Source organism: Hirundo rustica, chromosome 1, assembly GCF_015227805.2.
Source record: "Hirundo rustica isolate bHirRus1 chromosome 1, bHirRus1.pri.v3, whole genome shotgun sequence".
In the NCBI taxonomy this organism is placed as follows: domain Eukaryota; kingdom Metazoa; phylum Chordata; class Aves; order Passeriformes; family Hirundinidae; genus Hirundo; species Hirundo rustica.
In genome coordinates this window covers 51,398,662-51,425,467 of record NC_053450.1, presented here as the reverse complement: position 1 = coordinate 51,425,467, position 26,806 = coordinate 51,398,662, and the positions used below count along the sequence as shown (strand labels likewise).

Below are 26,806 nucleotides of genomic sequence, written 5' to 3'. Positions count from 1 at the left end.
GCTGTTTATGTTCTCTTTATTCTGCAAAACTTGATTGCCAGGAAAGGGCACACACAAGAGCTTTAATTTCATCAGCTAGTTTGTACCGTGTCCTGGGTTACAATGTAAGATGTGCCCAAAGTATGTATTCTATCACCATCTACGTGAGCTGTCGAAACTAGGTTGGGCAGTGTTTCCCTTGCCCCCTCCCTCCAGACTATCTTCTGTTAATGGCCCGTCAATGCCCTGCTGCATGACTCATAGATAACTCCCTCCAGGAGCTATCTCTGTTTAATCGGCAATCAAGGACCCATTGCAAGACTGATAAAATGATATCAACCCATTGCGAGATGCTCCACCCAGGGGGAGGAGCCAAGCATTCCCACCTGGATATAATCTGGGATTTGGGACAGCACAGGCAGCCTTACCCACTGGATTCCCAGAGGACAAGAGCTACCAGACCTTTCTATGGGGGCACTGCTTCAACAAGACCACTTCATCTGGACTGCTACCACCATGGTGTCAGGTTGTATTCTGACTCTGTCAGTGATCTTTTGTACGATTGCATGTGTTTTATTTTATTTTACTTTTTTTTTCTCTCTCCTATTAAATTGTTTTTTCTGACTGGGAGTCTCTCACTGGTTTTGCCTTCAAGCCAGCACATACTGTTAAACAAAATTATTTAAAATTAAACAAAATATCTAACCTCCCCTCCAATTTTTCAGGTTCCTATTGACACAATATATCATATTACTGCTTTATTTTATAAACACTGAATCTTCAGGTATGATATAAAGATCTTATATAAGCGTACCAGGATGATGAGGAGCAAGGGAGCAAGAAGGCTGAAGGAAGTTGGGTTTGAACATTCATTGTTCCAGAAATTCATCACTGTTGGAAAAAAAAAAGGAATTAAACTGTTTTCCACATGTGCTATTGTTAAAACCCCTGTGTGTCACACCGGATGATGTCTTGCACTGCTGCATTGGGCCCTTGAAAGGAAATGGAGTTGTTCAGCCAGTCACTTCTTTTTCAATTTCTATTGTTCTGTCAAGGTTAAAGTTTTCTTTCCTTAAGGATCCCAGCTGTAAACAAGCACCTCCTAACACAAATAATCTCAAAAAACCCTTGTACTTTATCTTTCAACAGAAATTAAACACCTGTTAGTCTTTTAGATTGGTGCCATAATGCACACTTCAGTTTAACATCACTTAGCATTGACATGCTAAGGACATTTCCTTCATTGAAAAGCTTTCTCACTACAGGAGAAAAAACACAAATGAAGTCTCTCTAGAGACAATATGCTTTTAAATGGTACTCAGAACTGCCTTACACTCCCACTCCTCCTCCTCTGCAAGATGCCCCAACCAATGCTCTCGAACCTTCTTTAGGTGGCTCTGCTTATCTGGACTTTCTCCCTAAAGAGGAACTAAATAATCTTTATTTGTAGAAACAGTGTTTGCTAGCAGGAGTAAATTTCAAAATGCATATTCACAAATATGTAATCATTGGCTAAAAATTTTGGAAGTACAAAAATCAATATTAACTACAGCTTGTTTAGCAATACATTTTTTTAGTCTGTGCTGAACCGTAGCAACAAAGGAGCTTAACGCATTTTTAACACTCATACATTTTTAAAATTAAAAATAAAAGAATTTGTGTTATGATACATCTGTATTTAATAGTTACAAAGTGGTAAATAAATGTTACTTTTTTTTTTTTTTTTTCCCTCTAGTAGCATTTTCCAAGGAAAATGGAAACTGTTTTGCAAACCTGAAACTAATAGAGAGAATTTCTCTCTTCCCTTCTTCTCTGCCATCATAGGTAGAATCCTCTCAGGAAAACTCATTCAGTGGTACTACATTCTAAAGATCATTGATTGTTAGACTGTGTAATATTATTTTTCTATGATCTTTTTCCACTGAACACTGCAAAGACACAAATTGTTATTGCTAGCATTATTGCAACATCTCACATTGTTTCCAGCAGCTCATAAATTCTGTATAGCATCATAGCCTTTTCCTAAGGCTGTATATTAGCACCGTAAAAGCCCAGAATACGGATTACTATTTTGGACTTAAATTTATTCTTTTCCCGGAATATTTCCTAAATATTATTTTTCCTGAATAGCTTCTTCCATTACCTGAAGTGAATGTCAGATGAACAGTGGCCCAACCCATCCTGAGTTGCCCTAGGACAAAGTGGTGCATTCCCCTTTTGCCACACTTACGCCACGCTCTTGTCATAAACAAGAATTTGATGTTGACCTGGGTCCTCAGAGGACACTGAAGTAAAGATGAGGAGGCAAAGACAGTGTTTTAGGTAATTCTCACTGTTGACCATTCCACTGCTGATGAAGCAATAGGCAGCAGCCATGAATACAATGTGAATATCTGCCTGATGACCAAGAGCTTTATCTGGAATCTTGGGAACTCAGATGGATGGTGCTTGGAGCTCCACCTTCTTTTCCCTCACAGCCCAGGTTGAATACTGGCTGCCCTGTTTGTTATGTGCAAGCCAAGGTCATTTGTTATTCGTGCAACAGCTGACAGGGCCCAAAATGTGCTAAGCACTTTACAGAGATGTAGGGCAATCCAGGCCTCAATCCCAAAAAGCTGATATGTCAGTGTCAATTTTAGACACAGCAGTCATTCCTCTCTGTCCCTCCTTCCCTCCCATTCCTGTTTATCTGCACTGTGTCACTTGGAACATCAGAACGAATATTTAGCTTTAGGAAACAAAAATGTGTCTCAGCATCTGAGTTCTGAAAGCAACCAAAATGTTTGCAAAAGAAATGGGGATTACTAGCAGACTGTGGGTTCAGTTCCCTCTGGTTGCATGGTGAGTAAAAAATCCATTCAGCCATTTCAAATACTGAACAGGCATCAGGAATCATCTCTGCCTGGATATAGCAATCAGTAAAAGTTTCCACACATGGCAAAGGGGTTGGGGAAGTGGCTGCCTTCATCACTTATAAACCCATCATTAAAATTACCTATTTTCAAAGAAGAAATATTGCAATAATACAAATATTATTTTTTAAAGCAGCTTGATATGGACTAGTTACAGTTTGTCTGTGAGACACTGGCAGAACCATAGCATTTTCAGAAAACTGGTTTTTGCTTCTCAGATGTGCTGCCTCTTCTCGTCCATTCAATGGAAATGACAGTTCAGGGTGAACCGGCAAAAAGTTATTTAGTCTAGATCAAAGGTTAAATTTTCAGCTCCCCTCTCTAATAATAAATAAAGTTTTGAAAACATGTTTTGGAAATGATATTTTGTGAAATGAATTTCAAGGTGGCCTTTTAGGTGGTGGCCAAGGTGGTCAGAATTACAAGAGCCAATGTGACACACATTGTGTAGGAGAGGAAAAGAAAGAGCTGGTGTATAAGGGATTTAAGTAAGCTTATAAGAACTGCTCATGTTGAGTTGCATTTTTTTCTCCTGCTGAATTCCTGCTCAGTTGCAGTTTACCATTTAGGTTCTCCTCAAATTTAATCTTCAGTTTTCTGTATAAGGGAAGGGAAAAATAATAAATCAAAACTAATGAGATATCCTTTATACCTATTGACGTCTTTATTTTTACTTCCTGCGTCACTGCTAGATTTGAAAGGCAAAAACAAGGAGTGAAACTGAATGTGAAAAATGAAAACTGCCCACCTGGTGAAAAGAAGGAAAGGAGGAAATCAGAAGGGTGAGCTAGCAATTCCTTAAGCACATGCAATGTCTGTAATTCTTAAACTTGACAATTGCACTGAGACACAGAGAGGAAGGGAACTGATAGGGAGAGTGTTTGCTCTTTCACAGACAGACTTGTGAAAAAACTACATTAGCATTTTGCCCAGGCCGTACGTAGCACATGCACAGCTCAGCACAGGCACAGAATGGCAGCCACAGGAGGGAAGAGGTTTCTCACCTGCTTTCCTCTCCTGCTCTCTCTGCCTTCCCTGCAGGCAGAATATTGACACAGCCCTTCCTTTCTCCAAGTTCAAAATCCAGTCAGTTAAAACACTTCACCTATCCTTCTCTAGATACGTCCATAAATGCCTGTGTTAATACCTTTTTCTGTATTTTAAAATCATATTATCCTATTCCTTTTATTGCTATGTGATTCTTTTGTCTCTCTCCTTCCCTAGCCCCTCCCTTAACCCCAAGAATAACAGAGTGACTAGACTGAGCAGACATTGAAACAGACAATGTACAAATGCACAAAAAACCAAACCAGGAGAGAAGAGATAAAAACTTAGAGGTTTCTTTTTCCCCCTCTCTAATTGTAGGTGTTATTATGACAATGTAGGTAAAATATTTCCTGATGGAGGTACTATTTTTTAAATTGATAATATCTGTAAGTCCAGACAGTGGTTGAGAAGTTGGCATTCATCAGCTTCTGTGTGCTGGAGCACTGGCACATTAGGCAGAATGAAGAGTGCAAGGGTGCTGCTCTGAGCTGTGCTCATCCATATCATTACACATGATTAAGCTCACACGTAGCCTTCTTGCAGTTCTGCAGGAAGCTATATCTACAATTCGACTGTCATCAGCCTGTACTGGATTTACTGGGCCTTTTTGTTGCACTCACCTTACTGCTCGATTTTTCTTGTCTGGCAACTTCTGATTGTTATCCAGAGAGCCATTCTTACGTCTAAAAAATTAATTGATGCTATATTCTTCCTAACATTTGTTTTCAGCTGCTATACTTAAATGATTATTTGTCTGAAGGCTGTTCTTCACATACAGAAATTTGAATAAAATTAACAGTGAAACCAGAACATTTTTTCACAAGCAAACCTTTGCAGTGAACAGAGAGACACTGAATATGATGTATAGCATTCTACATGGTTACCAAATTTGTCTTTAATGCAAGCATATATATCTAAAAGACTTGGCGTTATTTTAGAGATGCTGTGTACTCAGTTCTGCATTTAGTGGGGACTGCAGATTCTCTACAAACAACCATCTTTCAGAAAGATAACTTGCACTCAATCCATCTTTTCTGTAAGACCAGGTATGTAAGTATATTTGCTCATGAACAGAAAGCTTCTGTTATCCTGTTTTAGGATATTTCATTGCTGTTTCTGTCCACCAATCTCAACAATTAACTCTCACTCTATTAGGATCATCATTTGTTTTGCCTGAGATGCATGTCTGTGGGTGCAGTAGAGGATTGGTATACACATGTCATAAGAAGTGAAACATCAACCTGTATTTTTGATGAGGCAGTGCAGAAGATGTGGATTTGGGTTTAAGTCCGAGAACAAAGAGATTTTGTAAGTAGCTTGGGTGAAAGAAAACTCTTTTCCTTGCGCTTTCAGTTATTTTCTTTCAGGACTCAAAGGATCACTGTCAGGAGCCATCAAAAATTCCTCTCTTATATGACAGATGAGAATTAGAGGTAGAACTTCTATTGCCAGACTGACTCATCTGGCTTCCCCAAACAAGAACATGTCTTCGTAGCCACTCTTACTTTATATTTGGTGCCTATAACCTGTAACTATGTTGTTAAGACCATGTGTCTTGCCTTGGTATGTAGCAGACTTTCCAGGAGACTCAGACTATCAGTGCAAAAATACATTCTGACCTAGGACCCTTCCTGGCTTTCACTTTCAGGAGAATACCTGGCCGAGGTTTAAAAAGTGACCATTCCTCATAATAATTTATTGTAAGTTGTGGGCAACAGCATATATTCTTCTGGTAGGCATTACAAGTATAAAACACTGTACTTTGCAGCATAGAGAGAAAGGACAGTGTAGCAACTAGTGACAAGAGCTGACCCTTCCATCAAAGAAAAACTGATTATCAGTGAATTTTTAATTTGTCTATGTAACACTCAAGACACCAATTAACTACCTGTCTTTCTCCTATTAGCAATATCTACACTGTGCTATGAAGGAAAAGAGTCTTAGTCAAAATTAACAAGGCACAAAGCACTAGTAGGATAGCAATTAGCAGACAGTGTCATTGCCATATCGTCCTAATAAGATGAAACAATAGAGAAAAAAATGTATTCTGTGCATCTAATGGATGCTGTAGATCAAATAACAATCTCAGACACTTCTGAAGCAGCATAAATAGAATGATTCCCTGTTGTGAAAAGTCATCTTGGATCAATGGCAGAACTGGAATAATCACTGGCATGTAACTGATGTGGGGAAGGGAAAAAATACAGCATCCTGAATTTTGTGTTATCAGATGGATGGCTTCATTTGAGCCTGCAAGAGTGTTTGACCAACTCTGTACTGGACAGGAGACAGACACTAATGGGGCTGGTTTGTTTTTGCAGACAGATGTCTACAGTTCCACCCTTTCTCCCTCTTGTTTCCCAACCTTAGCCCAAGATCAACATGATTCAAAAGCAGGTTTCATTTATCTGACATCCACATGTGCTCCTTTAGGGGATAGAGGCTTAAATAAATGGTCTGGGGTTTGAGGTCATCTCTGTAACAGGATTAAAAATATTAACTGGCTCATAAATTTGTTTTACCAGGGTAGCGTTGCCTGACTGAGCCTGAATCATTTTTATTGCTAGCTACAGTTATGTTTATTGACAGACAAGGATTATAAAATGATGACACAAAGCAGTAGTTATTCTGGGATCCAGCAGGAACAATAAATTCTCTGCCTCCAGTTCTGGAAATGTTTCAAGGCTTTTTCTTTATGAATAGTTACTCTATAAAGCCACAGTATTTTCTTGACTAACGTTAGTCATTTTCTTCACCTGTGTTGCTCCAATCAGTGCAACAGAAATGCAGAAGAAAGTTGTATAATGCTACAAAATTTACAAAGCCCTAAGTACACAGAGCTGAGATTATATTTTTTCTGTAAATCTTAGTTGCCAACATCAACAGCAGGGTTGCTTCTGTCTAGGGATATTTCAGTACACAAAAAAAAAAAGCAGCAAAAAGGCAAACAAGAAAATTTGGTAAACACGATGAACTTCAGTTAGAGAGAAAGAAATAAAGAACATCTGAGCTTTTAAATACACAAGAAAATGACACAAAATCAAACAAACATCACAAGTCTGTTGAAGCCCAAGTTTTCAAATGTTAGTTATGTGCTTTAATGACACTAAGAAATTGGAGGATGTTTGCTGACCAGTGCAACAAACGATACACAGGTGGCCTACTTCACTTTCAGCTTATTTCAAATGTGAAGGTTTTCAAGCCTCTGTCATTTATCTTATCTTTCTTTTGCCCTTTGAGTGCTTGTTTACATCCTTCCCATAGTCTGAAGCCTGAAACTTCACTCTAAATAAGTTATCACTGGTCTCAATAGCAAGACTGATACTGAAACACAGAAGGGTTGAGGATGCAAAGGACCTCTGGAGGTCATCTTGACAAACTCTCTGCCCAAGCAAGGTCATCTAGAGCCACCTAGAGCCTTCACAAATGAAAATCAATTTCTCCAAGAAAAAGAAGAACCTTTTTTTAATATGGTTGTGTCACACTGTTGTCACTGTCTTTGTCCCCGTAACTTCTAACTCCTTCTCTGCCTTATACTGCTTCCTAAAGTGTTTTCTCCCCAGTTTCATATATGCAAAGCACTTCTATTGCAATTGCATATGCCTCTATCAAATTTCCATCAGCTGATTTTGGAACAATTTCCTATTTTCTGGAACTCCTTCCAAATTTAAATGCATCCTCATGATTTCATCATCCACATCATTGATCAGCAGAGGATTTAATAGAAATGGACTCAGAAATACACAATTTTAGATGTCCTCCCAGTTTGACAGAAAACCACTGATAGTTTCTCTTTGATTTTGTTTTCTGAACCAGCTGTGAGCCTTCTCTGCAGTGATTTAATCATATACCATAATTTGCTTATGAGAATGCTCTGTAGGAGACTCAGGAGCCTTACTGAAGCCAAGATAGATCACATCTACTGCTTCCCCCTTATTCACTTATCCTGTCAAAGAAAGAAATTAGATTGGTTTGATACAATTTGACCTTGACAAATTCACATTCACTAGACTATTATTACCCTCGAGGTGTTCATAAATTGATTGATTGATTCTCTACCTCATGGCTTCAGGAAAGGAAAATCATTTCACCAGCATCTACTCTGATGTGTAGCTAATTGGGCTCAGTTCTGTGATTTCAAATCTACTTCTGCTGGTTTGGTGCTGTGTTTCCAAAAAGGCATCCTAACTATCCTAACCATGTGTTCTCTTCAGTCCCAAAGGTAACCAGGTTAAATGAGCTTTACCTGCCGTACTCAAGGGCACCAGAACTACAGACAATACCTGCGCTCATAAGAATATCATGCACCTTCTAAATGAGCTCTCTTTACTGCACTATCAAACATAAAATCACTGCCTGTTGATGAGAGTGACCTACCAGTTCTGGGGTTCATGCTACTATGGTGCATGAGTAAGAATATTTTGTCATTTATGAAGAGCAGAGCACAGTAAATGGCATTATTTGTAAACAATATTTTCAATTTATGTAAATGAAGCTGCAAGAATAGCTTCATCTCCTTTTTTTCCCCAGGAAGGGAGCAACGTTTCAGTTTTCTAATCCATTTGACCCTGAGGCTTACATTGGAATTCCATGCTGATAGATACTACATAATTATTATTTTAATTAGAAAAGCTGCAAAATATTCTACAGTGTCTCTTAAATCAAATGTTATAGCTGCCACACAGGGCTTAGTCCTACAATGGTTTCAGCACAGACTGAGACTGAGCACAGTTGGCTTTTTGCTCAGAACAAGATCCATATTTTGGTACGGCATCCTCACAATGCAGAATTAGCTAATTGAAAGCCTGTTTGAACCCAAATTGACCACAAGTATGCTCCACTATTAAACACTGGAAATTTGACTTTTACATTTAAGACTAAAAAAGATTTTATTAAAATTCTTAATGTGCACAGAGACCTAATTTTCTAGTTCTTGCTACAGCAAAACTCCTGCAGCTAAGGAAGGGTAGTTTGAGTTCAGTGTGAGATGATCTCAGTGAGCTCAGTGTGAGGTGAGCTTCGGTCACAGTCTTGTCCTCACTCTTGTTTGATCTCAGTCCCCTGGTAGGTTCTGCCATTGCAAAACTTACTCACAGAGATTCAGTGGGACCACATCCACCAAGAACTAAGATTTTTAGAATTCCGGTACCCGTTTCCTAGCTGTGAATCAGAAGAAAATATTTCTTTCCTACATCACTTTTTGAAGAACTGAGACACATTTTTAAGGGCCAGAGAAATACCAAAATAATAGACTATTTGTTTCAAAGATAATGCAAAGCATTGAATAGGTCATTATGGAATAATTTAATTTGAAGAAACATTACCACAGAGCAAAATGAATAGATTAATTTTGCTATTTGTTTTCTTTCTCTCTTTGGAAACATATAAAAGATACCATTTGTAGAATGATAACTTTTTTTCATTCCACATCTACCAGTGCAAATATATCCATTTTCTTCATTTTATAAGCAGTTAAATTGCTCTGACTGTTTATACACATCTGTGAGAAAAAGACACATACTTTAAGATTTACCTGCTCTCTCTTCCATCCATCACTAAGGGCTCGTTTTTGTCTGGCACAGGGTTACAGCAGGATGGCTGAGGTAGATTTCATCCCAGCTTATATGTCCAAATATTTTTATACAGAGCCCTGCTGCTAACGTAAGGTGGAAGCAAAACAAGTTCTAAAACACAGCACTGTACCTGCACCAGTAAAGCTTCCCCTCTCATCAGCTACTCCCTGGGGCCCAGGCTGTGATGTGGCTGGGCAGCTTCCTGTCCTTCTTTTCCATGCAAACCTTCCCCAAGAACAGTTGCATTACTGTTTTCACGTTCCTGCAATTTAAAAATGCATTTCAGCTTAATTACCTGTTAATTTGAAACGAGACTTGGATTGCATCTTAGTTCTCTGCCATAGTTTTATCTTGGAAACAGGAACAAAATGACTTCTCTTTGTGGCTTTTATTTTCTCTGTAAGTACAGCTAGCTAAGAAAATTGTTCCCAGGGCTGTGTATCCCCCTTTTGACACTGCCAAGGTTACTTGTGAATAAGAATCATGTTTGTTTGTGCTACATCAGAAAACAATTAATCTTCATTGTTTGCCAACCAGGAGTAATCAGAAGCAGTAGGGAAATTAATTGTATTTTCTGGTACATATACAGAAAATATACAGAAACAAAAGCAAAAATGCAAACTATAACAAAGGAAAACTCCTAGACTGCCTCTTGCAGGAAAATAAAGATCTAGGCATTTTACAAACAGATGTTGTTTTTTTTTTTTCACCTTTTCAGTGAAGACATATTTGATGGGGAAAACTCCAGAGGTATGGTAGAGTCAGACAGAATAGTTTATTTGCTGTGGAAACAGTCAAGGTCAGAGTGCATATACAGGAGCTGCTTTATTTGCTTAGGTTTGATTTGAAAAAGTGGCTTTAGCAATACCAATGGGGAAATTTGCCTCCTTTTTACTAGGATGGAGAAGAGTATGGCTATGAGTAACCAGAAGTGCACATTTAAGGTACTGACGCTCTGCTCACCACTGTAATTACAGGGACAGCCAATTATACATGTTAGAACAGAGTGTGGATATTGAAAGAGTTGAACTGCTGGCTATATTAGTCTGAGATCTAGGAGCAGTAAAGGATTTGTAAGTCAAAAAATTAGGCACAGATTTGCCCCAAACAGAAGACATCTACTTCACTGAACAGGTGGATCCCTCTGGTCCAGAGAATCCTGGGCAGGTACCGATTTTCAGCTAGTTAGCAAGAAAGAATAATCTTCAGGCTGTATGCCAAACCATCCAGGGGAACTGAGGTCCCTCCATGTAGTTGGGACCCAGAGCCTGATAGCTCTGGTGAGGAACTGAGTTCTCTTCCTGAGAAATCACAAGGAGATCTTTCTACCACGCATCTTTTCTGCAATAGCATCTGCCCAAGAATTGGGCTCAGAGGCTTGCCAAGCTTGGGGGAAGAGGAAAGGGAGAGAAGAGGAGGAGCAGGGAAGGTGGACAGCAGCTTTTAAAAGAAAGCAAGAACACTATGTATTTCTGTGGGGCACAGTCCAGTCCCAGAGATGTACTTGTCTTTTTGAGGAATTAGACTGTCCTCTGATTAGCGTTTGGATCTCAGTGTAAAATGAGTAAGAACTGACCCAAACTATCTGGCCAAAAAAGCCCAGCAAGTTTAGATACTGCTGGCCAGCTGCTAAGCAGGTTTAAAAAATAAAAAAGTATAGTTGTAGGTTTATTTACATGAACAACGCAAATGCAGTTCTGGTGAAATTTTTTCGCTCAGCATCGTATAGGTTCAGCCAGATTACAAGGCCCTGCACTACACCAGTCCACTCTAGTCTCCTGTGCTGCAGCCCAGCTGAGGTTTCTTCTGCATGTGACACATTTACATCAGGGACACAATATCCCTTTAACTCTGTCATAGCTTCTTTTAACAGAGAACATTCAGCTATAGACAGGCTTTCAAGAAACTAAACTAAAATTATTTTTTTAAAAATAATCACAGATTTGGAAAGGTAAATCTATTAATTTTAATATTTAAACTCATCACAACATAATATAATTTGGAAAAAACCCCAAACATGCTGACAGTCAAATCAAAATAATTCAGTTTGTAGTAAATAGCAGCAGGACAACAGACTGCCTTTCTTAGACTCAAATTCTAGGCTAGCCTTATGCACATTGTTAAAACTTCTTTCTATGTGTAAGCATTTCTACAGAATTTATCCTGGAGTATCTAAAGCTTGCACAGCTGCTCCCTCGCTGCTCTGTGATTATCTGAGAAGCCAGCTGAAAGCTCAGTTTTAGGCTTCTCCTTTTTCGTGGGGTATTGCTTTACTGTAATTATTTAATGAAATGCTGTGTGTGGCAAAAAGAGTTGTTTCAGAACCTAAACAGAAACACCCTTGTAAAAGCATTTAAAGCCACAGGCCTGCCATTGAACTGCTCACCAGTGGTGATCTCCATCCATGTTGCTCCCATGGGTGCCAGGGTGGTGCAGAGTTCCATGGGCACAACGAGGGATTTGAAATGGGGGACAAAGGCATAGAAAACGGGAGAGAACACACTGGTAGTTAGAGTGGGTACTTCAGGTGAGTGCAGAGAGGGGCTAGGTGAAGAGAAGGGCAGCACACAGCTGTGCAGAAGCAGCCCCTTTGCAATATGGTAGGGATGCAGTGGTCCTCAGCTGAGGCACCCCGGGCTGTGAGGTGGTGATAGTGCGTTATCCAACAAATACCCGACATGCCAAACAGAGCTCTGGTAGGTCTGTCCAGCAGGCTCAGGCAGGAGCCAGGGAGCTAACACAGTCAAAAGCTAAGAAAAAGGGGGAAATACAAGAAGCTTTAGAAATAAATAGATCTGCGGATTAAACCAGTGCAAGGTCCTTGTTCTGCTGCCAAAGCACAGCTGTACCAGGAAGCCTTGTGCTATTCACCGTACATACTGCATGGCAAAATTTCCTCTAGGTGACCACTTAAGGAGGCAAAAAAAAATTTTTTTAAGAAAAAAATTGCCTTCAAAGAAAGCAAAGCATAACAGCTCAACAGGCTGGGCATGCTTAGGGACAGTCTGTTATGACAGATGGCTGCTTAACAAGAACGGTCTCTTGACCAGGTTTCTCTGTCTGCATTCCAGGTGCCCGCACGTAAGGAAGCAGATTACATGTGCTGTTTCAAATGTGTATCGATTTGCCAATGGGGAGAGAGAGAACTCCATCTTTGATAAAGAATTTGATTTGATGATCATTTACAGACCACTCCACATGAAGTCTTGACACTGTTTCTTCACCCTAATTACTTTGTGAGCCATCTGGTGCACCTGCTGTTGCAGGGAGGCAGGAATAACAGTTTTACACCCTCCCTCCCTTTTCTTTTCCTTTTTATCACACTGAGATAGATCTTTTAGGTGAACATCCACCTGACGTGGCCAGACAGTGCAGATGTAGACGCAGGTGCAAACTCGGTCAACCATGCCTCCAGATGGCTCTTACTTATTAAGGCAGCCAAAGTAATAACCACAGACAAAGGGCCTCCAAGAAAAAAAAAAACAAGACCATCCTGCAGGAAAACACTAGGTTCAGAGATGGAGTTTGTGAGGATCCCAAAGATGTTGTGAGCTTTGAATCTATGGTGGAAACAGAACTGGTCAAGTCCCCTTGACGTGTGTATGAAATGACAGACTGATAATTGAGCAACCGGGAAAATGGTTAAAATGTGATAGAGTTTCATGATTACATAAGCATAAGTGCCAGCAGCTAGATGCCAAGACAAAAGCCATGGCTTCCTTTTCTCCTGCTGAGTTATCTAGTCTGCAACTGAGAAAGCCAAGAGACAAAAGCAACAGGATATTTTATATTCTGAATTCTTTTGAATGCTAGAGGTATCACACTTCCAGTGGCTGAACTCCAAGCAGACAAACAAGAGAACAAAATGAAGAAATTGCATCCTCCCTCAACCTCTCCTTTTAATATCCTTAATTACTGGCTCACAAAGTGTGAAAGTTCAAAGAAATGAGTTTCAGGCTCGGGAAGCTGCCCCCCTAAACAAGTTCATTTGGTCAGAATAAGCTCACATGAGTCCAGAGGCCGCCTCTGCTCAACTGAATGAGCTCCCACTTGTTAACCTGACTGCTCAGCAGGGAAAAGGCATCAGAAAAAAAAAAATCTTTTTCAACCAGTTATTCAGACATACCTCCTTCAGGACCATCATATATGAGTTCAGGCTTTTCCTGCCTTGAGGGACAGCACAAAAAGGTCCCACCCTCTTCAGTAATCATTCCAATAGCCATGCTGCCTAAATGAGTGTTCCACTGAGCAGAATTAATTGCTGCTTTCCACCTGTATTTTCTTGAGAAAGGATTTGTGGCAGAGAGCCCAGCAGACACTGTGCTTCTGAGGACACTGGGGCCAAAACACAGCATGCAAAAGTGATGGGAGGTGCAAATCCACAGGCAAGACTCCCTTGGCCCTGCCATGCTGCTAGCAACACAAAAAAACATTCAGGCTTGGGTGAGGAGCAGACTCATCGCTGCTTCAGTCCCTCTGAAAAGTGAGGGGGAAATTTGAGGGACGAGGAACTTCACAGCAGTAAATCTTAGTGAGAGGCTGGATTGCAATACACACAAGTCATGCTAAACTCCCCAATCCCAGTTCACAGTAACTATGAAGATGGCTTAGGTGTATGGCTCCTCTGACAGGTGTTCTCTGAATTCTCCTGCCTGGAGGGGTCTTTAAAGCCTGAGGCCTCCCTGTCATCAGCCCAAAGACTTTCATCACCATGAAGGCAATGAGATCCCAAACCTGTCTTATAATTCCTGACATACACTAGAGAATCAAATCAAATACATCCCTCTCATGTATCTGGCCAACATACTTTGTCCAGCTTGTTTTCTTTCTCAGGGCTTACTCACATGCTTCTGAGGCAGATAAAAGTATAGTTTGACTTTCCAAAGAGTATTCTCCTCTCCTCTCCTCTCCTCTCCTCTCCTCTCCTCTCCTCTCCTCTCCTCTCCTCTCCTCTCCTCTCCTCTCCTCTCCTCTCCTCTCCTCTCCTCTCCTCTCCTCTCCTCTCCTCTCCTCTCCTCTCCTCTCCTCTCCTCTCCTCTCCTCTCCTCTCCTCTCCTCTCCTCTCCTCTCTTCTCCTCTCCTCTCCTCTCCTCTCCGTCAGGCTCATGCACAAAACAATCACAGGCAAAGAGAAAGGCAAGAATGGACTGGGGAACTTGTGGAACTTGTGCCTTGACCCTTTTTATGAAGGTGTTTATCACTGCCATAAGTACTCCTTTGCCAACACTGTTCAGAAGCCTTGAAAATTAATATTATTTCTAGAATTTAAAGCTAAGAGTTTTGTCCTTGGACAAGTACCTCCTTCACAAACCCACAACTGCGAGACAGCTCCCTACCACAGGAGCTATAAATGCTGCATATTAAGCAGCAGATGGAGAAGGGGAGTGTAAGGAAGCAGTAAGAACTTCCCCACCAGCATGATAGACGCTGTTCTTAGCAGAGCAAAACCTGACTGTTGCCAAGTTTTTTGCCAAGGTATGTTGGCAAAGACATAAGAAAAGGGAGAGTTTTACTGAGATTTTGAAAGAGGATAATAGAAATAAGTGATTAACTATATTCTGGATAATTATATTCACATGTTTTTCAAAAAGTCTTTTCAAAACAAAACACAGAGACAGCAAAGCTGCTTCTTAAGTCCTGTACTCTATTGTGTGGTGAGAACAAAACTTTCCCTAACCCCCCTGTTTTATTTATTGCTCATTCAGTTTGCTAGCCACATATAAAGCTAAACCTCTGCCAGTCTTCCTGGAAACTAAGCCAGTTAAACCACGGAAGAGATATATTTAGGATAGAGGAGTTGTAGGGGACAGCTGGAGCATATCTTATACTCCTTTACTGTGGCACTGTTTAGCCTTGTCACTGGGCCCAGGGTGAAATATCTGGTACTTGTATCTTAATGAATGACAGGCAGGCAAATTCAAGTCATGAAGTTGTGATGGGGTCTTCCTCAGCAAAACAAGAATTTGAATAAACCTGTATTTGGTTTGATCTATAAATACATTGTCCTGTTAACAATCTCACCCAAAGGCAGCCTTAAAACTGGAACAATTTGTTTTTCTGAATCAGGGCTTGCAGTGAGTGCTGGGATTTGGACATAAAATCCAAGGACAATGTCTACGTCTTTTTGATGCTAAAGATTCACAGGGTAAGTTCTGAATTCACTGAGGGGTAGTTATCACTAATGCTGGGATTTGCATGGCAAGACTGTGGTCTATAAGATGTTTTACAATGTTGTCTCTTTTCTGAGCTCACTGTGATCTACAGTACATGTTTATCAGTTCACATTCTGCATTCTGAACAGCCTGCATTGGCAGCAAAACAAATTTTATATCACTTATTAATGATATAAATCAAGCATTCCAGCATTTCATTAATGGCAAATCTGAGGCTCATAGCCAGAAAAGGGAACATCAGGATCTCCCTTTCAGGACAAAAAGATGATTTTTGCAACATCTTGTCCCCAACTCCAAATTTTTTCTTCTCTGTTTTGAAGCTGAATTTCAATTTGGAAATGCAGAACGACAGGGCTAAGTGAGAGCATTTGTGATACACTGCCTTATGCAAGAAGCAGAAGGAAGGCCTTGCCTGGCTAAAGCAGCCCAACTCCATAGGAGGGCAGTGTAAGAAATGAGCATTGAAAATTATTCAGAAATTGTTTTCAGTAGCATTGATGTAAAACTTTACACAGAGACAAGGCTCCCAGTGGTTTAAGGTAGCTGGGGGGACATGCTCTGCATGGAGCAAGGTTTCAGGGATTGCACTGAAGCCTGAAAGATTACTGAATACAGGAATTTGTTCTTTGATCCTCTGCTCACACTGTATTTTCTGTGACTTCATCTGGGTGGATCCTGATTTCTACCTCTATGATTAGAAGGGAGTTGAAGCCATCAGTGGAATGAACAAAGTTTTAGGTCAGTGGTGCTCTTGCCGGTGAGAGAACTGCAGGATCAGTCTGTATAGCACTGGCCAGTCTTTGGCATTTGATGAGCAAGTTACCTTTATTTATAACGTGGTACAGCAGGATGTGTTACTGTGACTGACTTACAGCAGCTGCAAGGTCAGAAGTTTGATACGCTCAGGGAAAAGTGTCCTGGCAATGTATATCTGAAGATTTTGTTGAATCAGGGATATGTAAAAGGTTAAATGGGGTAAGTCTAGATTTTTGGGCTTTTTTATATCTCCAACTAGCATTTTAGAAACACCCTTGGAGGATCCTAAAGAGCACTTTCTGTAGCAGAATGCTGAATTCACCCTTTTTGCCACCTTCTGTGACCTTTTTACCATCTCCTTGCTTCTGCTTTGTAAAATAAGAACCACTAAAACAACCATATCATTAAATCCACAGCATCTATTCCTTCATTGATTCTTGAGAGGCGATAACAAGCTCAGCTAGGAACACATTTTAATAATTATACAGTTATAATTATCATTTTGTCTTTGCTAGGATTTTTGAAAGGTAAATTGTGCAATCTATTTATAAGCTTGATAAGCAAGAGGACCTAGCGTCCTTTCCCTTTAGTAAATCCATGGCAAGTCTCATATGCAGAGTGAAATCAACTAAAAGAGCATCAAACAAAAAAATGAGGCTTCTAATTAAGCATAATCTTGCAGTAGGTGAGTGCAAGAAATATCTCAGCAGTGAAGGGAAAGAAAACTGTATTTTACACATAAATACAGACCTTTCAGTAAATGCTTGGAAAGTGATGATCTTCCATGAGTATTCCCATCCACTCTAACACTTATCCCAGGACAAATGGTAAGGGCAAAAAGCAACTCCAGGAATACTTTTGAAGTATACGATTTTAAGGAAATCTCTGTTTTACTCCGCTGGTTAGTGACATGATATTTATCTGCTCATTTGCAAAACTGGATTTTGTAAGCAAAAACAAATGGCAGAAAGTAGCAAGATAGACAATGAAAAATGAAAACACAATTTCAAGGATGTCAGAGCTAGGGCTTTAAGTATGAAAGCAGTCCCAAAGACAAGGCTTATGGATGGGGTCCAGATAACCGTTTCCTAGCAACAGGAATGCTATTAAGGGGGATGATGAGGTCCAGTTTAATGCGTTTATCCAATGCTTTGAAGGACAAGTAAAATAAAATTCCTCATTTTATACAGGGCTACTCAACCAGGTTCTGTAACTGTCTTTACAAGAAGAGTTTCTACAGAAATCAGTCCTGCATATACCTCTATATATCTGTATACATTTATTAGTCCTTTTCTAGCAGAACATGGAAATAATCCTATTTATTAGGATACCCACATTATGTTATGAAATTAGATGTAAGACTGGAAATTAGTTAAACACAATTACATGAGAGTAAACTACAATACCTTTGGTTTTATTTCTGGGATATTTAGACAGACTCACAAAAAAGAAGTCTGTCACAGTACTTACAAGTGCCTATTGTAAAAGCAACTTTATGGCACAGCTTTAATAAAAAATAACCATCAAAAGGAGAGGTTAACATCTCTGAAGAAATTTGTGAAGAAATTTGATACCTTGGTTAAAAACATTGTATAATTCAGTGAAATTCTTTAGTCATTGCTCAGCAACGGTATTTATGTATACATTGTAGTGATTAACACCAAAGCCAGAACTGAATCAAAATGTTGAGAAACATGGAGAGAATTATATATTCAAGAGACAAATGCTGAAAAAAAGTTAGTTGGTGCATGTCATTGTGCCTATGTCAGTGCAGTCTAACTCCAAGCTTCAAATATAGAAAATTAATAATCACCATATTCCAGGTAGCCTCCCAAGCCAACTGTATTGGGTTTTGTCCTGGTTTAGGACATGGCCAAGCTTTGGTACTGGGGAGCTACAGGGGTGGCTTCTTTAAGAAACTGCTAGAAGCTTCCTCCATGTCTGGAAGGGCCAATCCCTGGCATCTCCAAAGATGGATGTGCCACTGGCTGAGGCTGGGACAAACAGAAATGGTGGTAATGCCTCTGTGATAACATATTTAAGAAGGGAAAAAAAAAAAAAAAAGTTATTGCACAGTTTTATTTGTGGCCAGAGAAGGGTAGAGGGAGAGTCTGTGAGAGGAAAAACTCTGCAGGCACCAAAGGCACTGCAGAAAGAGGAGGAGGAGGTGTTCCATGTGCTGGAGCTCAGATTCCCCTGCAGCCTGTGGTGTGGACCATGTTGAGGCAGCTGTGTCCCTGCAGCTTGTGGAGATCCATGGGGAAGCAGAGATCCAGCTGCAGCCCATGGAGAAGCTCCATGCTGTAGCAGGTGGATGCCCAGTAGAGGCTGTGACCCTGTGTGAGACCTGTGGACAGAGGGGCCCTGCTCCCAGGCTGGAGCAGCCTGTCCTTAGAGGACTGCACCCCGTGGAAGAGTGACCCATGTTGCAGCAGTTCTGGGAGGACCATTGTTTGTTGGATGGAGTCACATTGCAGCAGTTCACAGAGAGCTATCGCCCGTGGGAAGGACGCACGCTGGAGAAGTTCATGGAGAACTGCCTCCCATAGGAGGGATCTCAGAGCGGAGCAGGGGAACAACTCCTCTCCCTGAGCAGCAGGATAAACAACAGGTGATGAACTGACCATAACCCAGATTCCCTGTCTCCCTGCACCTCCAAGGTAGGAGGTAGAGTTGGGAAGGAGGGAGGGGTAGGGGGAAGTTGTTATTAAGGTTTTATTTTTCTTCTCATTATCCTGCTCTGATTTTGTTAGCAATAAATCCGATTGGTATCTCTAATTCAAGCCTGTTTTGCCTGGGATGGTATTTAGTGAGTGATCTCTCCCACAAGTTATCTCAACTCATGAACCCTTCATTCTATTTTCTCTCCCCTTTCCAGCTGCAGAGGGGAGTGAATGAGCAGCTTTGGTGAGTGCCTGGCATCCAGCCAGCATCAGCCCTCAGAGGATTGCCTTCTGATTTCCATGCCGTATAACCTTTGAACATTATTCTTCAATTTTTTTGAGGAAAGAGGACAAAATAAAATAGGATTTGGTAACTTTTATTACTCTATTCTTTTGCCGCTCAGGTTCTAGTTAATACCTGATGTTTGTGGGTTTTGCAGCACTGTATCAGAGGTCTGATTCTCCTTTTTGAGCATTTGGCAGATCCATAGATCCAAATGAAAAATTCTAAGTGCATTTCTTTCTACAGCCCAAAATAAACATAATGCAACCCTCCAAGATGATAACATGACACAATGTGTTTTAAGACTCACAGCCGTCCTCGGAAAATTTCAAAGTAACCCTTGGTAGAGAACTGCTTTGGCATCTCTTGTTTCATTAGCCAACAGATACAGTGGACTCAGCAGCAGCACTTTTAGGCTAGAACTAGCAAAATTTCAAGGTTCTCTTATTATAGGGAGACAACAAGGATTTTTTTTTTTTTTTTTTTTTGCTTTCCCTCCATTTCTCTCAATGTGAATTTTTGTCGAAATCCGGCCCCTGCCTTCTTAAAAGGCAATGGTCTCCACAGAGGCTGGAAAACTGATGCATCAGTATCCCGTCCCATTTGACAGGAGACCTCTGGAGGAGCCTGAAGAAATGTCTGTGGGCAGGCTCTCCAGGTGGGCCTGCTGGGGTAATAAGCTGCCTAATGGCATACTAAGCAGCTGAGCAGCTGGGAGTGCTTGAGCCATCAATTCAGGTGGCTCATAATGGAAGTATTTGCATTTTCACAAGCTCTGGGGATCAGTTGTGCCACTTTTTGGGTTCCTGTCAGGAATGGAATGAGACAAAACTGGCAGCCATAGTGGAAATATAATTTCCCACCTAATTTGGCAGGCTTGAAAATCACAGAACCATGGGTTATTCTGGGTTGGAAGAGCCCTGGCCCTTCCAGAACAGAACAGCCCAAGAGTCATACCATGTACTGAGAATATTTTTCCAAACCCTTCTTGAACTCTATCACATTTGGTGCTATGATCACTTCCCTGGGGAGCCTGTTCCAGTGCTCAACCACCCTCTGAGTAAAGAACCTTTTTCTAATATCCCATGTAAACCTCCCCTGACACAACTTTATGCCATTCCCTTAGGTCCTGTCACCACAGAGAAGTGATCTCCATCTGCTCTTCCTCTGCTCCTCGCAAGGAAGCTGTAACTGCAATGAGTCTCAGTCTCCCCATCTCCAGGATGCATAGACCAAGTGACCTCAGCTGCTCCTCATATAGCTTCCACTCAAGACCCTTCACCATCTTCATAACTCTCCTTTGGACTCTTTGTAATAGTTTTATATATTTTTTTATATTGTTGTACCCAGAACTGCCCCCAGCACTGGAGGTGAGGCTGCCCCAACTCAAAGCAGAGCAGAGCAGGACAATCCCTTCCCTTGCCTGGCTGGTGATTTTGTGCCTGATGCCCCACAGGACACAGCTGCCCCTCCTGGCTGCCAGGGCACTGCTGACTCAGATTCAACTTGCCATCAACTAAGAAACCCAGGTCTCTTTCCATGGCACTGCTCTTCAGCCTCTCTTTCCCAGTCTGTGTGTATCTCCAGGGTTTCCCCATCCCAGGTGCAGAATCCAGCACTTTTCTTTATTAAACTTCAATAGAGTTGAATAGAGTAATTGCCAAACCCTCTGTTTTGCTGAGGTGTCTCTGCAGGGCCTCTCTGCCTTCAAAGGTGTCAATAGCTCCTCTCATTTTGGATGATCTAAAAACTTATTTACCTTGGAGTCCTGCGTCCAAGTTGAAGTTGTTGAGGAGAACTGGGCCAAGCATGGAGTCCCGGAGAGCCCCACTAGTGACCAGTCACCAGCCTGATGTCACCCCATTCACTATAACCCCTTGTCCTGTGGCCACCTTTCCTTCTGAAAATGTCTTTGTGCTCTCTGTACAACTCTCTGTGGAAGACTGACTAGAAGGCAGGATAGCACCTTTACGTAAAGCAAAGCAACAAACAGCTGCTTTCACACTGTATAATTTATAGAAGTGAAAGCATAGTTGTAATGAATTAATATTTGTATCTTTTATCCTGTTTGAAGAAGTTCTGGTTTTTGCCTGAAATAAATTATTTCTCTTAAAGGAAAGCTGAGGTACAATTAAGGAACATACAAGGAAAAAAACATTCCAGCCGTGAAATCACTTTGCTACTTTGACCCCATTTGCAAAATGCCTTTGTGTACTACTTCTGTAACCTTGCCACAATAAAGAAAATACCTACCCAACACACCTCTATGGAGATCTTTAGGCAGTTTAAGTTTTTAGTGAAATTTTTGGGACACCAACATGTAGGCTCTGTCATCACCAACAACTAAAGGAAAACCCTTTTATCTTATCTTTTTGCAGAGAAATAGTTTTGATACTTGTTAGGGAGTCTGTCGGTCTTTTTACTGTCTTTCACTGCTTTCAGCAGCAAAAACAAGGACAGTACTACCATTTTATTTTACACCTAAGCACTTCCTCACAGAATTGTGGTGTTAATTTAAAATAAACCAAAGGAAGGAAACAGCTGCTGGAACCCTGAAGAAATAAACTGCACAAAACACACAAAGGTGTTTGCTCTTTTGCTGTTCTATTTAGGAGCTGGGAGAGGGTGTTATGATCTGCTCTTCCTTAGGGCCTGATGTTTGAAAAAATGACAATACTTTCTACCACCATTAACTGGTTGTGGTTTTTTTTTTTTTTTTTTTCCTGGTAGTAGAGGGAACTGAAACTTGGGAGATCTGAAGGTGCTGGGCTTAAGTCCCTGCTGAGTTGGATTCTTCACAAGAACACAGCAAGGAAATGCCAAATGAAGGGTTTTCTGTGTTTGACATTTTTACAGGTTGTTATAGAACAGTTTGTAAAACATCAAATGATAAATAATCTTTCATTTCCTCTGTTAGCTGTGTAACCCATGTCTACCTCCTTAAAACATGTGCTACAGCAACTCAGCAGACAGAGCTTGCCTTTTACACATCCTTGTGGAAAAACATAGATAGGGATCCTTACACATTTGATATGAATGTACAAATTTAGCTGTCTACATTTGATCACATTCAGCCTTGTCTCTCTGGATCTGAGGCTGAATGCCACCATTTGATTGTGATGCCATTAGTGTTTAAAGATTTCGAGAGACTAAACAGATACATTTTGGAATTCTACCTGCTCCTGCTAGGCAGAAGCAAATATTGAAGAAGTCTCCAAATGGATTAGAGGCTGTTAGAGCCCATTCTTTAGTATGGAACTCTTATTACAAGGTTATTTAGGGGCTCTCTTTTGGGGGGTATCTCTGGATTAAGGATTTATGGTGCTAGACCAAGGATTTCTTGGTAGGTACTTAGTAGTTACATACGTGCCATATGTTGCTGTTTTTGAAGTTTCCCTGCATTTAATAGCATTACATTTTGGCTTTTCCTTAACATTATTTGCAGTTAGGTCAGAGGTTCACAATTCTAAGGCCTGATCTGAAGGCACTGCGAATACAATAGTGTCTGAATCCAGTCCTTCTCAGTAAGCCTATGTGAAATAATAACCAATTACCAGGTGAACTTATCCCATACACAGATGTGGATTACAGGAGACAGATCTGATAACATCAGAAGAAACAATCACAAATTATGTCTTGTCAGAAGGCCCCTGGAAAGTTATCAGGGAGTTCATGAAACTCATGGTGAAATTCCATTTACTCAAATCAGCATGGGATCATGTGAAAGAGGTCAGAATAGAAAAACCTCACCACCCCTCAGGTTGAAATGCAAACAGTTTTCAACTCAGCAATAAGCATTTCTCCTCAGCCCCTAGTGAAAATGAGTTATTTAATGATGGTAAGATAAGAACATTTCATATATGCCTGTCCACCTACAATGAAACAGACAAATGCACATGTGCAAAACCTCAGATTTGTATTTCATATGCATTTGACTACATCCCTCTTTGATTATTAGCTTTCTTTTAGCAAGCATATCCTGAGCTGTATATATAATACATTATAGTTATGACCCTTCGGTATTTGTCACCATTCTAACAGCAAAGGCCTGATTTCTCGACGTTAGGACACATGCATGTTAGTCAAGGTGGTGGGGGATTTTTACCAGCAGGAGTGTTTTAGAACGATCATAAAATTCTTATTCTGTCAAAAATGCCTTGATTAGACTAGGCAGAAGCTTGATTTTCACCTGTCTGTGTAGAGCAGGTGTGAAACACTCCGTAATTGAGCAAGTGGTTACATCTGCTCTCAGAGTCCCAAATGAAATTATTATAAAGAATTAAAGAATTAATTAACCAATGAGACTGAATATAGGGCAGTGTTTTGCTTCCATGGAGGCTTGACTTCTTTTATGTTGCTGCTTAGATCAGTTAAAGATCTTCTGTTACTGGTTATGATCCCTGTGCATAAGTCCTTCTTCAACACAAGCATTTAATTACTTTATTTTGGAAGTTATACCGAATTTTGATAGGAAAATATCATTACAGATGCTGTTAATGGCAAATCATGGCAGAACTTCCCATGGAGTCCTTTCAAAAGGTATCACTCCATCACAGTATTAGGCTGTGTCAGCTTTGCTGCTGCTGTGACAAATTTTAAATTAAATTTTAAAAAGCAGAGGAAGATAATGATTTCCAATAAATACTGTGAAATTCACTTCCTGTGGTAGTAAAATGCACACAAGTTAGTGCACACTAAAATTTATACATTTGCTGCAATTCACCTTTAAGGAATGTAAGAGGAAAGTTAGTGATTTTGAATTGTTGATGTGCTTTATTTTATCGTTTGGAAGCATGCCTGTTATTCGGGATCACAGAACTCATGAATTGATGATCCAGAGGGAGGCTCTTTTACTGTTACATCTTCTGCATTGCCTCTATAAATATCTTTTTTTTATTATTATTCTGCAGTTTTTAGATATGCTTTATGGTTCTGGTTATTAATGTTCTACCTCTGACTGCTACCAGAATTCATAGCTCTGTTAGAAGTCTGACATGTCTGGAATATTTGCTTGTGCAAGGTAGTTTTCTTGCAGTAAACCAATCTGCCGGACAGAGAGGGGAATATTCTGCCTTTGATAGTGTGTATATTTATGATTACAGTTAGTGGGAATATGTGGTTTCAAGAAAACCCAGCAGCCCCAAAAGTTTAAATTACTGCAAGTGTAGAGCATGTGAACTTTTTGTATGTGATTGCACAGCCTAGACAAAGAGCAAGTAAATAGCTACTGCTGTTTATTCTTACCAGAGAGTGAGGATTGGGCATGAAAATCTCATGCTCTCTATTAACTTCTCTGGGAATGTAGAGGATTCTCCAGCCATGGAACAGCGTCTTCAGCTCACCCAAAACTGCAGCTAGAGGAGATCAATGTTACTAACACCATCGACCTTTTTTATTGTTTTTACAACCTCCATGGTTTCTATCCTGAAAATGCTGTTGTGACTATATTGAGGTTCCCCTTTCCCTGCCCTCAGGACATTTTAGAGCCAAGAAGACACTAAAATCTTAGGAGATATTATTTTGTATTTTACTTTCATCTTTGGGGTGTAGTGAAATGCAATGTTGAAAAAGAGTCAGCAAAACTATGGCAACGAAGACTTTTATTTCTCCAGAACAATGTAGTAACTTGGAGCCTGCAACCAACTGCAAATCATCTCTAACAGACCAAACGATTCGCAGACAATTAGTGAATAACTGGATAGCTGCTAGTGCAGCAGCTTGACAAGTGAGGCCAGTAAGGAACTGGTTTATGGTTATGTGATTATATTGATGCTCTTCTATGGTTGTAAAAAAAAAAAAAAAAAAAAAAAAAAAAAAAAAAAAAAAAAAAAGTAAAAGCATGACTTTTTTTTTTTTTTTCTTTCTTTTTTTTTCTTTTTTTCTTTTTTTTTTTCCCCCTTTTTTTTTCCCTTAAAGAATAATCCCCCAGGAGGTTAGATAGCTCTTCCCCTGCAAGTGTGACTTTCAGAACAGACAGAGGTTCTGAGTTTGTTTAAGGTTATTTTCTCTCCCGGAAACACTCACCGGAGAAAAGGCAGAAGGAGAAAATGCACAAATTGCTTCTTACAACTTCTTATGTCATTCTATGGGTGATGAGGATACCTGGGGGAGCCTTGCACCTGTCAGCTATGCTTATAACACACCTTTCAAAGAGAAAGAAAGACCATCTTTAAAAGCTCTAACATCACATTTAAGATCCTCTCCACACTGGCCTTGTTTTACTTGCCTTCTAGCTCTTTCTCCTCTATGAGGAAGGAATATCTCTGTCAACAGACATCCCCACAGACAAGCAGGCATGAGAAGGCTGGTTCTTATGCAAAAAGCTGACAGTATGATCGGGACTCTCACTCCCATGGGAGCGTTAGTATTGACTTTAGTTGGACCAGGATTTCACCCTTGTTTGTGTCAAGTTTGGCAAAGATTACTGTCATGAAACATCCTGAGGGAAGAAATCAGGCTGCTTTTCTACACAAATGCCCAAATGTCTAGTGTGTATGAAGAAAACTGGAAGGATCATAAAAAAGTTTAATGTTTTAGACGTGCTTAGCAGGCCTGATGATGCTCCCACTGAGGCAGTGGAAGCTGACTTGAGGAGCAAGCACGGTGTGCCAACACAAGCACTTCACCTCTGTCCCTTGTCAGGTTTCTTTTACAGCCATCACAAGGTAGCTCTTTCTTCACTCTACAAATCCAAATGAAAGAAGCTCGAGTGGCCCAGGAGACATTTAAGCTGGTCACTGCAAATTGATTCACACAAGTGTCTCTGGTGTGAGGATGTGCTAGTTCTTAAGCAGCAAGAGAAGGGGAAATGAAATGAAGAGGTTGTATGGCTGCTCTCAGGAGAACGTCAAGCTAACAAGAGCAGATTGGTGTTAATTTAGCTGAGGAAAAAAGCCTCTCCTCTCTTAGTGCTTGAGGATTTGAGATTCCAGCAACAGGTTGGGGAGGCAGGCAGTGGGAAGGAGTGGGGGGGAGATCACTCTTTTTTAAGCAATTACGGAAGTGTGGAAATAGGTTATGGCAGGTTAGGGAACAAAAATACGTAACTGAAAGAGAAACACAAAGAAAGAGGAGAACACAAATCTGGGGGAACAGCCGGCTCTTTGCTGATTCAAAAGCATTTCTATGGGGAGAGTAGGGCAGGAAATTGCTGCTTTGCTCCACAAAATGAAAAAAAAAAAGAGAAAAAAAAATCAGAACCGAAAGAAAGACAAAAAAAAAAACACCCCAGAAGAACTGTTCCCAGTCTGCTGCAGGACAAATCCCATATACTGTCTTTTAGCAGAGTAACATTAATGTAGAAACACAGTATGACTTTGGAGTTGTGCTTATTCATGTCAGGTAAGACTAGAGAATAGCAAGAGCAAGCTGCAAGTTTGTTTTTATGTCAGCCCAAGAAAACGTACTGTAACCATAATCC

At 40.4% G+C, this 26,806-nt stretch overlaps 1 long non-coding RNA gene across 1 annotated transcript in view; it reads left to right on the top strand.

Moving 5' to 3' along the window:
- Positions 1-21,700, top strand: part of LOC120753671 (uncharacterized) — a 33,150-nt gene extending 11,450 nt beyond the window's left edge. Inside the window, exons 3-4 of the long non-coding RNA XR_005701205.2 lie at positions 19,319-19,473; positions 20,513-21,700. This is a non-coding gene — a long non-coding RNA (uncharacterized LOC120753671). The remainder of the gene's footprint in view (positions 1-19,318; positions 19,474-20,512) is intronic.
- The last annotated feature ends 5,106 nt before the right edge of the window (positions 21,701-26,806 follow it).